Genomic DNA, 12,776 nt, shown 5'->3' on the forward strand with positions numbered 1-12,776 from the left:
CCCTATGGGTCCTACGGAACGGACGGATCTTCAGTGGTGGATGACAGACGAGAACCTACGAAGGGGAGTGGATCTTCTCGTCCTCCCCCTGGATTTGATGCTGTTTGCGGATGCCTCAAAGAAAGGGTGTGGGGCCCACGTTCTGCACCACAGGACCTCAGGCCTGTGGTCAGAATCAGAAAAGTGCCTCCATATAAATCTGCTAGAAATGAAGGCCGTATCTTGGCCCTTCAACAGTTCCAACAATACCTGACGGGTCACTCTGTGGTGGTGATGAGCGACAACAACACAGTAGTGGCTTACATCAACAAGCAGGGAGGTACCTTTTCAGAGCAGCTATCCCATCTCGCTGTAGAGATACTGAGATGGACCGAAGTCCACTCGATTCCACTATCGGCTCGCTTCATTCGAGGCAAGAGGAATGTGCTCGCCGACAATCTGAGCAGAGCGTCTCAGATTGTGAGTACCGAGTGGTCTTTGGATCATCTAGTAGCCAACAAAGTCCTGACTTTGTGGGGTTCCCCGACTGTGGATCTGATCGCTACAGCGCTGAACTTCAAGCTCCCGCTGTACTGCTCCCCAGTCCTGGATCCCAAGGCACTCGGCAAGATGCCTTCCAACAACGGTGGGACAACATCGACGTATACGCCTTTCCCCCGTTCTGTCTGATAAAGAGGGTACTCAACAAGACCGGAATATCAGTCAATCTCTCGATGACCCTGATAGCTCCGCTATGGCATCACGCGGAATGGTTTCCGGACCTTCTGTAACTCCTAATGGAACTTCCGAGAGAACTCCCTCCACGACACAAGCTACTCAAACAACCACACGCCAACATCTTTCACAAAGCCGTAGCTTCGCTTCAACTTCACGCCTGGAGACTATCCAGCATCTCCTCACAGAGAGAGGATTTTCGCAACAAGTTGCGAACAGGATGTCTGGACACCTGTGAAGGTCATCCGCAGGGGTCTACCAGGCAAAGTGCAGAGTTTTCTGTGGTTGGTGTCGTGGAAGGGGTATCTCTCCACTCGATGCCACTATTCCAGCAATAACTGAGTTCTTCGTGTATTTGCGAGAAGAAATGCGCCTTTCAGTCTCGGCAGTGAAAGGCTATCGCTCAGCCTTAAGTCTAGCCTTCAGGCTCAAAGGAGTGGACATTTCTTCTTCGCTGGAACTTTCCCTACTCATACGAAGTTATGAACTTACCTGCCCTCAGTCAGAAGTGAGACCTCCTCCATGGAACGTGGTTCGAGTTCTCAGGTCTCTTAAGAGACCTACCTACGAACCATTGCGCCAGGCTTCAGATCGCCACCTGACTTGGAAGACGGTGTTCCTACTAGCTTTGGCCTCGGCCAAACAAGTCAGTGAACTTCATGGTCTCTCGTATGACATCGCCCATTCAAGGGGGTGGGGGGGAGGTAACGTTCAGATTCGTCCCTGAGTTTGTTGCTAAGACTCAGAATCCGGGAGTGCCGGACCCACGGTTTGACTCTTCCAGGTTTCGAGTCTTTGTTCTGTAACAGATGACCCAGACCATCTCCTACTGTGCCCAGTAAAGAGTCTGAGGCTATATCTTAAAAGAACGGCTGCAGTTCATCCCCAATTGCAGGCATTGTTTGTGAGCACTGGGAGGACAAAGAGCAGGGTTACCAAGAATACCATCTCGGCATGGATTCGGTAGGTAATCAATCTATCCCTGAATCCTGACCCTCCTCCGTCACGTCGCCCTAGAGCACATGATGTCAGGGGCGTAGCTATGTCCCTGGCCTTCAAAAAGAACTTCTCAATGACGTAGGTTCTACAAGCAGGGGTGTGGAAGCGTCAGACGACCTTCACAGCCCACTACCTGTAAGACGTGACCCACAGGAGGCTCGATACGTTCTCTATCGGCCCTGTGGTGGCTGCACAACAGCTGGTTTAAACCTCAGGCTCCTTAATGGACAAGTAGCAGAAGGTTGAGGGCATTGTTACCCGGTCTTAGTCTGCATGAATGAAAAGGTATGTCTGGCCCTTATTCTTTTCTTCATCCTCCCCTCTCTTGGGGAAAGCAGCATCCTGGGTACTCTGCACAGCTGACCTCAAACCGCTGCAGGTAAACCATGTTTCCTTGTGTTCCTAGTATCAAGCTAATACTGTCACGTCCCCATACCCTGACGAGGTGGTATTGGGAGAGTGCTAGCCTAAGTTTCCATCTAAAGGACTTCAGGTCAACTTCCTAGGACGAGTTACAGTACTCTTCAAACCTTCACACACAGCTTGCGTAGGTGCGAACATTGCGTAGCAAGGTTTTAGCGAGGCGCAGGGACTCCTTATTTTTTGAGTGCTGATACACTCGGATAAGGAGCCCCCGGGTAAAAGCCAAAAGCCAGATTGGCTGGGACGTCCACCCTTCCTAATGGGTGAGTCACCCCTGTTAAATAGCGTGGTTTGTATTCCAGTTACGGATCAAATGACAAATTCGTAGATAATTTGTATTTTTCCTAACTATACAAACCTTAGCTATTTAATCAAACTTGGCCGCCAGCCCTATTCCCCGTGAAGTCCTTCCTCTAAGCAAAGTGAGCTCAGCACAGGCGTGTGCGAGGGGGAGGTGTAGCAAGCTACTCCCCCCCCCCCCCCCCCGCTAACTAGCGGTGGGGTAGTAAACCCTCGTTAAAATTCTAATGGCTCGTCATTTCAGCTACGTCGAAAGTAATTACCCATATTGAATAGCTAAGGTTTGTATAGTTAGGAAAAATACAAATTACCTACGAATTTGTCATTTCACACTGGAGTGCTTGCTGCCTTGGCCTTACTTCGCAAAAATAGACTGCATGGGTATGTTGGTAGGGCAGTTGGCATGATTTAAGTGTTTCTATTAGCAATATTTGTACTTGAAACTAATCTCATTTAGCGGGTTTGAAATGTTTGAAGTTATTTTCATTCAGTTATTGATCCAAAGTAGGCTTATATAGTATTTGCATGAGACTTGGGGTGCAACGACTTGGTTGTAGGGTGCATCAACTTCCCCACAGGTAGATGTCCCCCTACTTAGGGAGTGGATGGACCTTCTACCATTTTTAAAACAATTAGGTGATACTATAGGCAGATTTTTAAAGTCTACCACAGCCTTGGATATACTGTATATTATTTTCACAGTAATCTTGGTTTGCTGCGGCACTATATACAACCCCTTTCGCTCTTTCAGTGGAGATTATTTCAGCAAAAATTGTAACTGTCCAAAAGACTTTTGTTCCGTAACCGAAATACAAACCACGCTATTTACATTGGGTTTACCTTTTAGCGTAGCTGAAATGGCGAGCCATTAGAATTTAACAAGGGTGTACAGTATTACCCCTGCGCTAGTTAGCAGGGGGGTAGGGGAGTGGTAGCTAGCTACCCCTCCCCCCCTCACACACCAGTGAACTGCTTCACTTTCACTTTTGTCTTGGAGATGGACAGATGTCTCTGTCTTTGTCCTCGCTTGGCAGCCATTGTTTGTTTTGTCTTTACTTAATCACTTACTTTTCTTTTACTCAATATATATGTAAACATTTTGTCATGTTTATGTATATATTTGAGTATAGGAATCAGTAAGTTTCCTTTTCAGAGTTTGTGCTTGTGTGTGTAGTGTACGATATCTCCGTGGAGCCCTCGGCAGTTAGGCCACCATGGTGTAATTTCATGGGTCACGATCGAGTTTGACTTCGGTCTTTCTCTCTCTCTCTCTTGAGGTCGTTCACCCTTTTACTACGTTACTTTTACTACGCCTTTGTAGCTTCCTTCCCGTGTGGGGGGGTTGCTACGCCGTACGTTTTGTCTCAATTAGTTTATGAATCTAATTGTATTTGTTGATTTTTCAGCTTTGTAGAACGATTCCTTTCGGGGTTTTCGTTCTTTCTTTAGTGTTCATTCATTTTTAAATTACATAATTACATAGTTACATAATTATAATTGTTATAATTCTGTGTTGGTTACAGCTCTCTTTCCGTGAGTGTAAGTGGTTGTGGGGGCACGTGCCTGTTGTGTAATTCTTGTGTTCCTTTCCCTCGGGTTTCCTCTTCGGACCCTTCCCGGGGGAATGAATGTTAACTAATGATTTTTTTTTTTTTTTTTACAGTTACCGATCTAGTTCGTTTCTGTAATGTGGCAACGGAGTGAGCTGTCTTGTTGAGGCCTGGGGATTAGGCTGTTGCTGCCTCCCCTATAGATCTTCGTCAGGGGTGTGTCTCTTTCTCCTGGAAGTACTCCCGTGACGATTGACAGCTCTCCAGTTCATTTTAGAACACTCAGGAGGCTCGCCTCCTTGGTGGGTAACTTTCCTTCCGAGGGAAGTTTTTCCTGTCCAGGCTTGAGTTTTTCCCCTTTTGGGGGGTTCTTCTCTTGCCTTTCTTTCGTGCGACTATGCTTTTGGTGCTTAGCGGTCGCACCTGCAGTTACGCTCAAGGGGCTGGGCAACTGCAGGAGCCCCTTTTCGGAGGATTGCTCCTTTTAGGTCACTGGCTGACCCGTCTCTTCTATGAAGTGTTTTTCTTTAGTTCGTGAGAGAGTACACTCATAAAGACTCCTCTTCGTAGGACTCTTCTGCTGTTGTTGCTGTTGGCCACCTTCGCCGTAAGGCTCACCGTCTGCTACGTCGTAAGGGCCTCCCATCTCCCTATAAGGGTGCTAAGAGGCGCCTTTTTGAATCTCCATATGCAGCCTATAACTCCTTCTTCTTGATCTTCCGCCCCTGGTGCAGATGGACAGCAGTCTGACTTCGTCTTCCGACGGGCAACGGTCTTCCCGACGGCCAACGGTCTTTCGACGGACATCAGTCTCCCGACGGACAGACAACGGTCTTCCGACAGACATCAGTCTCCCGACAGACAACGATCCCTTCCGGGCAAAAGGTTGCCTCCCACAGGGGTTTTTCCCTTGCTTGTCAGGGTTTCCCTGCGCGCCCTTCTGCAGTGTTCTCTCCTGCTCAGTGTTAGCGCACAGGCGCTCTCCTGCTCATCAGCGCTCTCCTGTTCGTCAGCGCTCTCCTGATGATCATCTCTGCTGTTCCTGTTGGTTCCTGTTACGCTCCCTGTGCGCCCACGTTCGCCCTCGCGATCTAGAACTTCGGTTCAGGTCTTGGACAAGGACTCTTCTTCTGCGCACAGGCTTCCACGCGTTGCCCTCTGCTCGCCGGCGACCACAGACGCGTCAACGTTCGCCTGCTCGTCAGCGATCTCCTACGCGTGAACGATTGCCATCGATCTGCCACGCGTGTCAGTTCCCCTGGACAATATCAGTAGCGATCTATCACTCGCCTGCTGTGGACCACGATCTCCGGTGGCTAAGTCTTGCCGTAGATCTTCCTCCTGCTCGCCAGCGCTCACCTTTACTTCTGTCCTTCTGTGCGCCAGCTTTCTTCAATCGCCAGCGCACATCTGCGCGCCCTTTTCTGCCACGCACCAATGGGCGCCAACGGTTTTTTCTGACCGTCTAGGATCGCCTGATTAACAGCTTGCTTCAGCGCTCACCTTCCTGATGCACCTGTGCGCCTTCTGTTAGCGCGATGCGTGCTAACCATCACTAGTCTCTTACGCGTTAGCGATTGCCTACGCGCCCGCGCGCTTCTTCGCCTGCGCGCTAGCGTTTTGTTAACGCACCACCGTTCGCCAACGCGCCGTCGCTTGCCGACGCGCCATTGCTTGCTGACGTGCCATCGCTTGCCAACGCGCCTTCACTCGTCTACGCGCCATCGCCCGCATACGCGCCATCGGTCTCCCGACCGCCTACGCTCACCTGCGCGTCCACGTGCCCGCGCGCCTACGCTCATGCACGACTGTGCACATGCGCTCCAATGTTCGCCTGTGCGCGAACCAACGGTATTCCATCGCGCGGACCAACGGTGTTCCGGTGCGTGGACCGACGGTGTTCCGTCGCGCGGACCGACGGTGTTCCGTCGCGCGGACCGACGGTGTTCCGTCGCGCGGACCGACGGTGTTCCGTCGCGCGAACCGACGGTGTTCCATCGCGTGAACGTCGGCTTGATTCCTGCAGTATCCATTGCTTACCTACGGGTCATCGCTTGCCGACCACCAGCTCTCGCCCTTCCTACCACGCTCGCCCTCCTTCTGCGCTCCTTCGCGCATTTTTGTTTGCGTTCCTGCGTGCCCGCGCATGGGCGCTTCCACGTTCGGCCACGCGCAAACCATTGATTTACCATCACGCGAGCGCCAGGGCGATTGGGCCCGCGATTCCCGTTGGGGTTTCGCAATATGGCCAGCCTGGCGAGTCTTCTGGAGCATATTTCCAGAACACGGCCTCACCCCATAAACGCAGAGCATGGCACATGCAAGAGCAGGAAGAATCTTCAGGGAGGTCTGAGCAACATTCTTTTTTCCAGAACCTGGGTTACAGTAGTCCTTCCCCGTCATTCCTTGGAAGGGTTTTGCCAGGGAGTTTTCCGTTCGAGATTTCTCCGTCGGCCAAGGGGTGACTGGTTTACCCCTTCCTCTTCTCAATCTCGTGAAAGGGGCTTACCAGGTCCTTTCCCTCCTCAGTTGCGACCCGAGGTTTTGTACAAGGAAGCTCCAGGAAGATCATGGGTACTTTCCTCCTCTCGGGTTCAAGCACCTTGGCGTTTCGTCGCCAAGTTTCGAACTTGCGGGCAAGCTCGATGTTGGACCATCTGGACACAATGACCGAGGGCTTCCTCTCGGGTGTCTCATCCGTGGATGTCGACAAACTCAGACACCCTTCCATCCTTGGGAAGAGCTTGTTTGTGCCCGAGGACAGAGACATAGACAGCGTTTGTGCGGAGGAAGTCGACTTCCGTTTTCACTCCTCCAAAGCGCTTTCTTCCAGACCCTGCAGGCCTCCAGCGCTTTTTTCTTTAAGCCTCGTCGGCCTAAGTTATCGGACCGGCTACGGCAGCTAAGACAAGGTGTCCAATAGCAATCCCCTCCTGTCAGGAACAGGTAGCACGGGAGGCTTGGCAACCCCCCCCCTTGCAGGTCTCACGCTGGGAGGATGCCTAAGGTTACTCATCTGGATAACAGCTTCCCTATTCCGATTCCTGCACGATCTCCGTGATCAGCCAAGGATATCGCGCCTGCCGTCTCTGTCAGCGAATTCAGTGTCACTGAACCTCTATGCCATGGGGTCGGCAAGAGTTTTGCCCGTCTGGGCAGAATGATCCATGCCTTAGGAGAAGGTCTTCCATAGGATCGTTGATGGCTTCACCCCCCGGCTTCTTCAGTTGATCCTTTCTCGTAGGAAAGCATCTGAGACGGGAATTCCGTAGTCGACCTCTCAGCTCTGATCAAGTTTGTCGAACAAACTTCGTCCAGCGTGGAACAGCAGAATCGATCAGACTGGTAACGAGGCGACAGGACTCCTTAGTTCCTGGATCGGAAGGACGGGTACTTTCAGTTTCCATTCCATCCATCTTCCAGGAAGCTCTTGGAATTCAGCCTAGACTACAGGTGTTCCTGCTTAAGATGCGGTGTGGCGATCCCACCGTGGCATTGCAGGTTTTTCCCCAGAGAACTCTCCCTGCTTTCCTCATGGCCGCTCAGGAGCAGGCTTCCGCCTCCTTCGCCTTTTGGAGATCTGGTCAACTCCGGTAGGCTCGGGTTCGTCCTTCTTCAATGCCGGGACAAGCTTCCGGATCTTTACCATGAGTGAGGGATCATGGTAATTTGCTAGGAGCCTTCTCTACTTCTGCCTCAACATCTGGAGTATCTAGCCATGATATTGAGTCAACGGCCTTACCACGTTGGAAACCCCGCTTCTCGTCCGTCCAGCGAGGTTAAGCAACGTCGGGTCTGGTCGGTACTTGGATGGGTGAGCGCTTGGGGACGCCAGATGCCGTTGCCACCTCCTACGAGCCTTCCCTTCAGTTGACTGTGGCAAGGCTGAGGAGAGTCGCAGTACCTGTTCTCAGTTAAGCAGAGCTTTCAGCCCTACCCTGGAATGTTTCCTAGGTCTCTTTTCCTCATTGACCCGTCTAAAGTCCCGAACGGTCGCCTCAGGATAAGTTCCCTGTGGGGCGGCCCAAGTTCCGGTGGTTTCAAAGCAACGATTAACCGGACTTTCTGGCCCCTGTGGGACCAGCGGAACGATTAGACCTGCAATGGGTGTTGACCTATGGAACCTCTTGATGAGAGTGGATATTCTCATCCTTTCCCCACATTTTTTATGCTGTTCTCGGACTCGTCAAGGAAAAGGGGGGGGGGGGGGGGCATGTTCCGGTTCAGGCCTATGGTCAGGACCTGAAGGATAGCTCTCCATCATTCAGGCAGGCTTAGGGGCCGTAGTCAGGCCCCTCTACAGCTCCTGCCGAGTCGCTCCGTGCGCGACGACTTCATGGTACTGGTGTGTTCCAACCAGTAAGGGACGCATTTTCATACCTTCGCATCTTGCAGTAGAGATACTGAGATGATTTGAGATCCTCTCAATACCACTATCGGCTCGCTCATTCCGGGCAGAGGAATGTTCTCTCCGACTATTGGAGCAGAGCCTCGTAGATAGAGTGTACCTGGGGGTCTTTGGCAGTTCCTGGTCTGGGGGACCTGATCACGACAGCTTGGAACCTCAAGCTTCCGCTGTTCTTCCCCCCAGTCTCAGACCCCAAGACTCTTTGGCAAGATGTGTTCCGGTGATGGTGGGACAACATCGACGCCTGTGTCTTCCCTCCTTTGTTGTCTGTTGAGAATGGGTCTCAACAAGACCAGGTTGTCTGTCAACCTTTCAATGGTCCTGAGAGCTCCACTGGGACTATACGCAGAACGGTTTCCGGATCCTCTGCTTCCCCTGACGGAACTCCTGGTAGAGCTTCTCCCACGGCACAGGCTTCTCAAACAACCACACTGCAACATCTTTCATGAGCCGGGGCATCGCTTCGGCCTCACGCCTGGGGACACTACGCTTCCTCCTCAAGAAGAGACAACCCGCTACAGTCGCGGGGCGGAGGTCGCGTCATCTGCGATAGTCATCCGCAGGGGTCTACCAGGCGAAGTGGAGAGTCTTCTGTGGTTGGTGTTGTGGGAGATATACCTCTTCCCTTGAGGCCTCCTCTCCAGCTATAACAAACTTATTGCTTTTCGGCGGGAGGAAACTCCTTTCCGCTCTCGGCAGTGAAGCCTGTCGCTCAGCCTTTTCCTGACCTTCAGGCTTAAAGGAATAAACTTTTTCCTTCCCGCTGGACCTTTTCTCGCTCATGCGAAGCTGCGAACGTCCCTGCCCCAGTCGGAGTGAGACCTACAACATGGAGCATGGTGGACTTTTTAGTCCCTTAAGAGATCTTCTCAAGACCCTTTACGTCAGGCCTCTGATCGTATTCCGTCTTTGGGCTCCTGCTCACTCTGGCCGCGGCCAGTATGTAAGCAATCTTCTTGGTCTCGTACGACTCCGCCCTTTCTAAGGAATGGGGGAAGGCAACATTCAGGTTCGCTCCTGAGTTGTTGGCTAGACTCAGAATCTTGGGGTTCCGGCCCTTCGGTCCAATTCCTTCAAGATTTCGAGTCACTATTCTGTATCAGATGACCCAAAACCTTCTCCTTCTTGCCAGTAAAGGAATCGAGGGGTTATCTTTGGGAACAGCTGCAGTTTGTCCTCACGTACAGCCGGGTTTGGAGCACAAGAAGGACACGGGGGAGAGTCACCAGTATACCTCTTCAGCTCGGACTCAAGGACATCCATCTCGACCTGAATCCAGACCCTCCCCCGTCACGTCGCCCTACAGCACGATGTCGGATACATCGCAACGTCCCTCGCCTTCGAGTAATACTACTCTGTGACGCAGGTGCTACAAGCTGGAGTCTGGAAGCGTCTAATGACCTTCGCAGCCCGCTTCCTGCAGGACGTGACCCACAGGAGTATCGATACGTTTCTATCGCTCTGTGGTGGCTACACAACAGCTGGTCTAACCTCAGACTCCTTTTTGGACAGGTAGCAGAAGGTTGAGGGCATTGTTATCAGGTTTTAGTCTGCATGAATGAAAGAAGTATGTCTGGCCCTTACTTCTTTCTTCATCATCCCCTCTATTGGGAAAAAGCATCCTGACCTCAAACCTCTGCAGGTGAACCATGCTTCCTTGTGTTCCGAGTATTGAGTCAATACTGTCGCGTCCCCCATACCCTGACGAGGTGGTATTGGGAACGTCCTAACCCAGAGTTCCTTCTGGAACTCCAGGTCAACTACCTAGGACGGGTCACACTTCTTCCTTCACACACAAGCTTATGTAGGTCACACGGTTCCTTGCGGAGCAAGAAACTTGTGAGGTGCTGGGACTCCTTTTCTCGAGTGCGACTCACTCGGATTCTGAGTTCCCGGGTAAAGCCAAAGCCAGTATGGCTGGGGACTTTCCACCCTTCCTAAGGGGTAAGTCACCCAATGTAAATAGCGTGGTTTGTATTTCGGTTACGGAACAAATGACAAATTCGGAGATAATTTGTATTTTTCCTAACCATACAAACCTTAGCTATTTACATATATTTGCCGCCAGCCCTGTCCCCCAAGACAAGTCCTACCTCTAAGTGAAAGTGAAGCAGTTCACCAGTGTGTGAGGGGGGGAGGGGTAGCTAGCTACCACTCCCCTACCCCCCTGCTAACTAGCGCAGGGGTAATACACCCTCGTTAAATTCTAATGGCTCGCCATTTCAACTACGCTAAAAGGTAAACCCAATGTAAATAGCTAAGGTTTGTATGGTTAGGAAAAATACAAATTATCTCTGAATTTGTCATTTTTAGCAAGGTATAACTACCCACCACTAGTTAGCAGGGGGTAAACTGGCCAACCTGCTCACACCCATACTAGTAATATGAACGTCACTTTTTATTTTAAATCGGTGGAGAATGGTGGTGTTGTCATTCTCCCATCAATCCATTTACTCATTCCAACGATTAAGTACAAATGGACCTAAACTTCAAAAATGTCTTTTGTTCCGTAACTGGAATACAAACCAACGCTATTTATAGGGGTAATACTATCGGCGAAGCTGAAAGGACGATCCATTAAAATTTAGTGAGGGCTAACTACCCATACTGCTAGTTAGTGGGTGGTAGGGTTAGCTTGCTACTCCTCTCACTCACACACTTGTCATTAAGCTCACTTTGCCTTGGGCTTGGATGGAGAGTGTTTGTCACTGCTCTTCCTCCTTGCCTTTTTTGGACTGCCATTAATCTTTGACTTTTTAACTTAAATACTGTATATAAAAACATACAGAATTTTTTTATACATGTTGTAGATTTTATTTTCAGTGCTGTGCTGTGTGTGACAGTGTAGTATGGCAGGTTCTCAAGGACGGGGAACCTTTCCTTTCGTCCTTTCTTCTTTGGTCTTGGGTCTTCCCGTTGGTGGATGGCCCTCTGCAACCCGGCTGCCACCGCAGGGGAATCGTCATCATTGGGATACTCAACCGTTTGGCTGTTATCGCCACCTTCCCCTGTACATGGTCTTAGAAGAATCTGCGGGGGGAAGGGAGTGCGCCAGCAGTATACAGCGCGGGGGTAACACCTTTTCCGTTCGCTGGTTAGGTTGCTCGTTTGAATGGCTTTCTTCATTAATTAAATGAAATTATAACTGTTGTAACTTAACTTTCAGCTTCATCTCTATGGGATCCCCCTCCTTCCCGCTGGAGGGTTGTGGTTCTCTCTCGGGTAGTTATTTTTCTCGGCTGAAATAATTAATTGTAATTCTTGTTTGTTCTGTAATTGGAACACATTAATTTTTAACGAGGGTTAACTACCTACACTGCTAGTTTATGGGGGTTAGGGAGGGTAGCTTACTACTGCTCCCCCTCACACACCTGTGATTGAGCTCACTTTGCTTTCGGCTCAGGTGGTGAACGGACGTTGCTGTTCTTCATCCTCGCCGAATATTGGCAGCCATTAACGACTTTTGTTTTTTCTTTTCTCTTAGTTTGTGTGTGTGTGAAGTTGACTTCTGCTACCATGTGCACCTGCCCTGGACTCTCCGGCCGCCCTTGTGGGACATATTTGTCGGGGGTGGAGAGTGTTAATAAGTGTAGGGAGTGGTCTTCCTCCCAGTGGGAGAGGTTTGCGTGACGGCGGAAGAAGAAGTTCAAGCGGGATATTTCTCCGTTAAAGGTTTCTTTGAAGGAAGAAAAACCCAAGGCCTCTTCTTCCATAGCCGAACCATCCTCCGAAGCTCCTACTCGTTCGGTCTCTTACGAGAGACCGTCGAGTAGTAGTGTAGACCAAGTTATTATCGGCCAACCCCGTGTCTAAAGAGATGATGTTGCTTCCCCTAGCGAAGCAGCCCCACCTCTCCCCCCAGGTGAGGCCTTGTCACTAACTCCCCTCTTACAGATTTGGTCTTCCTTGGGGCCTTCGGGTTTGCCCTCCAAGGAGGCCTTGCTGCAGTTCATCCGCATGGATGCTTCTGTTAAGCAATCATCGTTGCTATCAGAGGTAGATCCCCTGACCCTTGTCGACGTTGTTGTGTCAGAGGTGTCTCGTGCGGTTTCATCCATCTCCTCTGCCACTCCAGACTCTACAGCGGTTGCTGCCGACTTAGTTTCCCTCGTTCCTGATCATCCTCCGAGGGGGAAACTAAGTTCAACGTCTGTCTCTCCTGCAAGTGTTTCTCTCCCTCTGGGGAGTTCACTTATCCTCTTTGGACGACTGCTGCTTCGCACGGTCAGCTTGCTGATCCAACGGCCCCCAGAGGACGCATCCGTTGGAAGGCTCGCCTTTCTCTTCGCCTTAGAGGTCTCCCCTCACCATTGGTGAAGAGGAGCCTCTTTGGTTCATCATTGTCACTGCAGTCCCCCGCAGAGGAGCCTCCACTGCATTCA

At 50.9% G+C, this 12,776-nt stretch overlaps 1 protein-coding gene and 1 pseudogene across 1 annotated transcript in view; both read left to right on the forward strand.

Moving 5' to 3' along the window:
- LOC137622771 (uncharacterized) overlaps positions 1-12,776 on the forward strand; it is a 56,716-nt gene that overhangs the window by 6,607 nt on the left and 37,333 nt on the right. The window lies entirely within an intron of this gene.
- LOC137622885 (5S ribosomal RNA) lies at positions 7,715-7,833 on the forward strand (annotated as a pseudogene).

The sequence above is a fragment of the Palaemon carinicauda genome, chromosome 29, assembly GCF_036898095.1.
Source record: "Palaemon carinicauda isolate YSFRI2023 chromosome 29, ASM3689809v2, whole genome shotgun sequence".
NCBI lineage: Eukaryota > Metazoa > Arthropoda > Malacostraca > Decapoda > Palaemonidae > Palaemon > Palaemon carinicauda.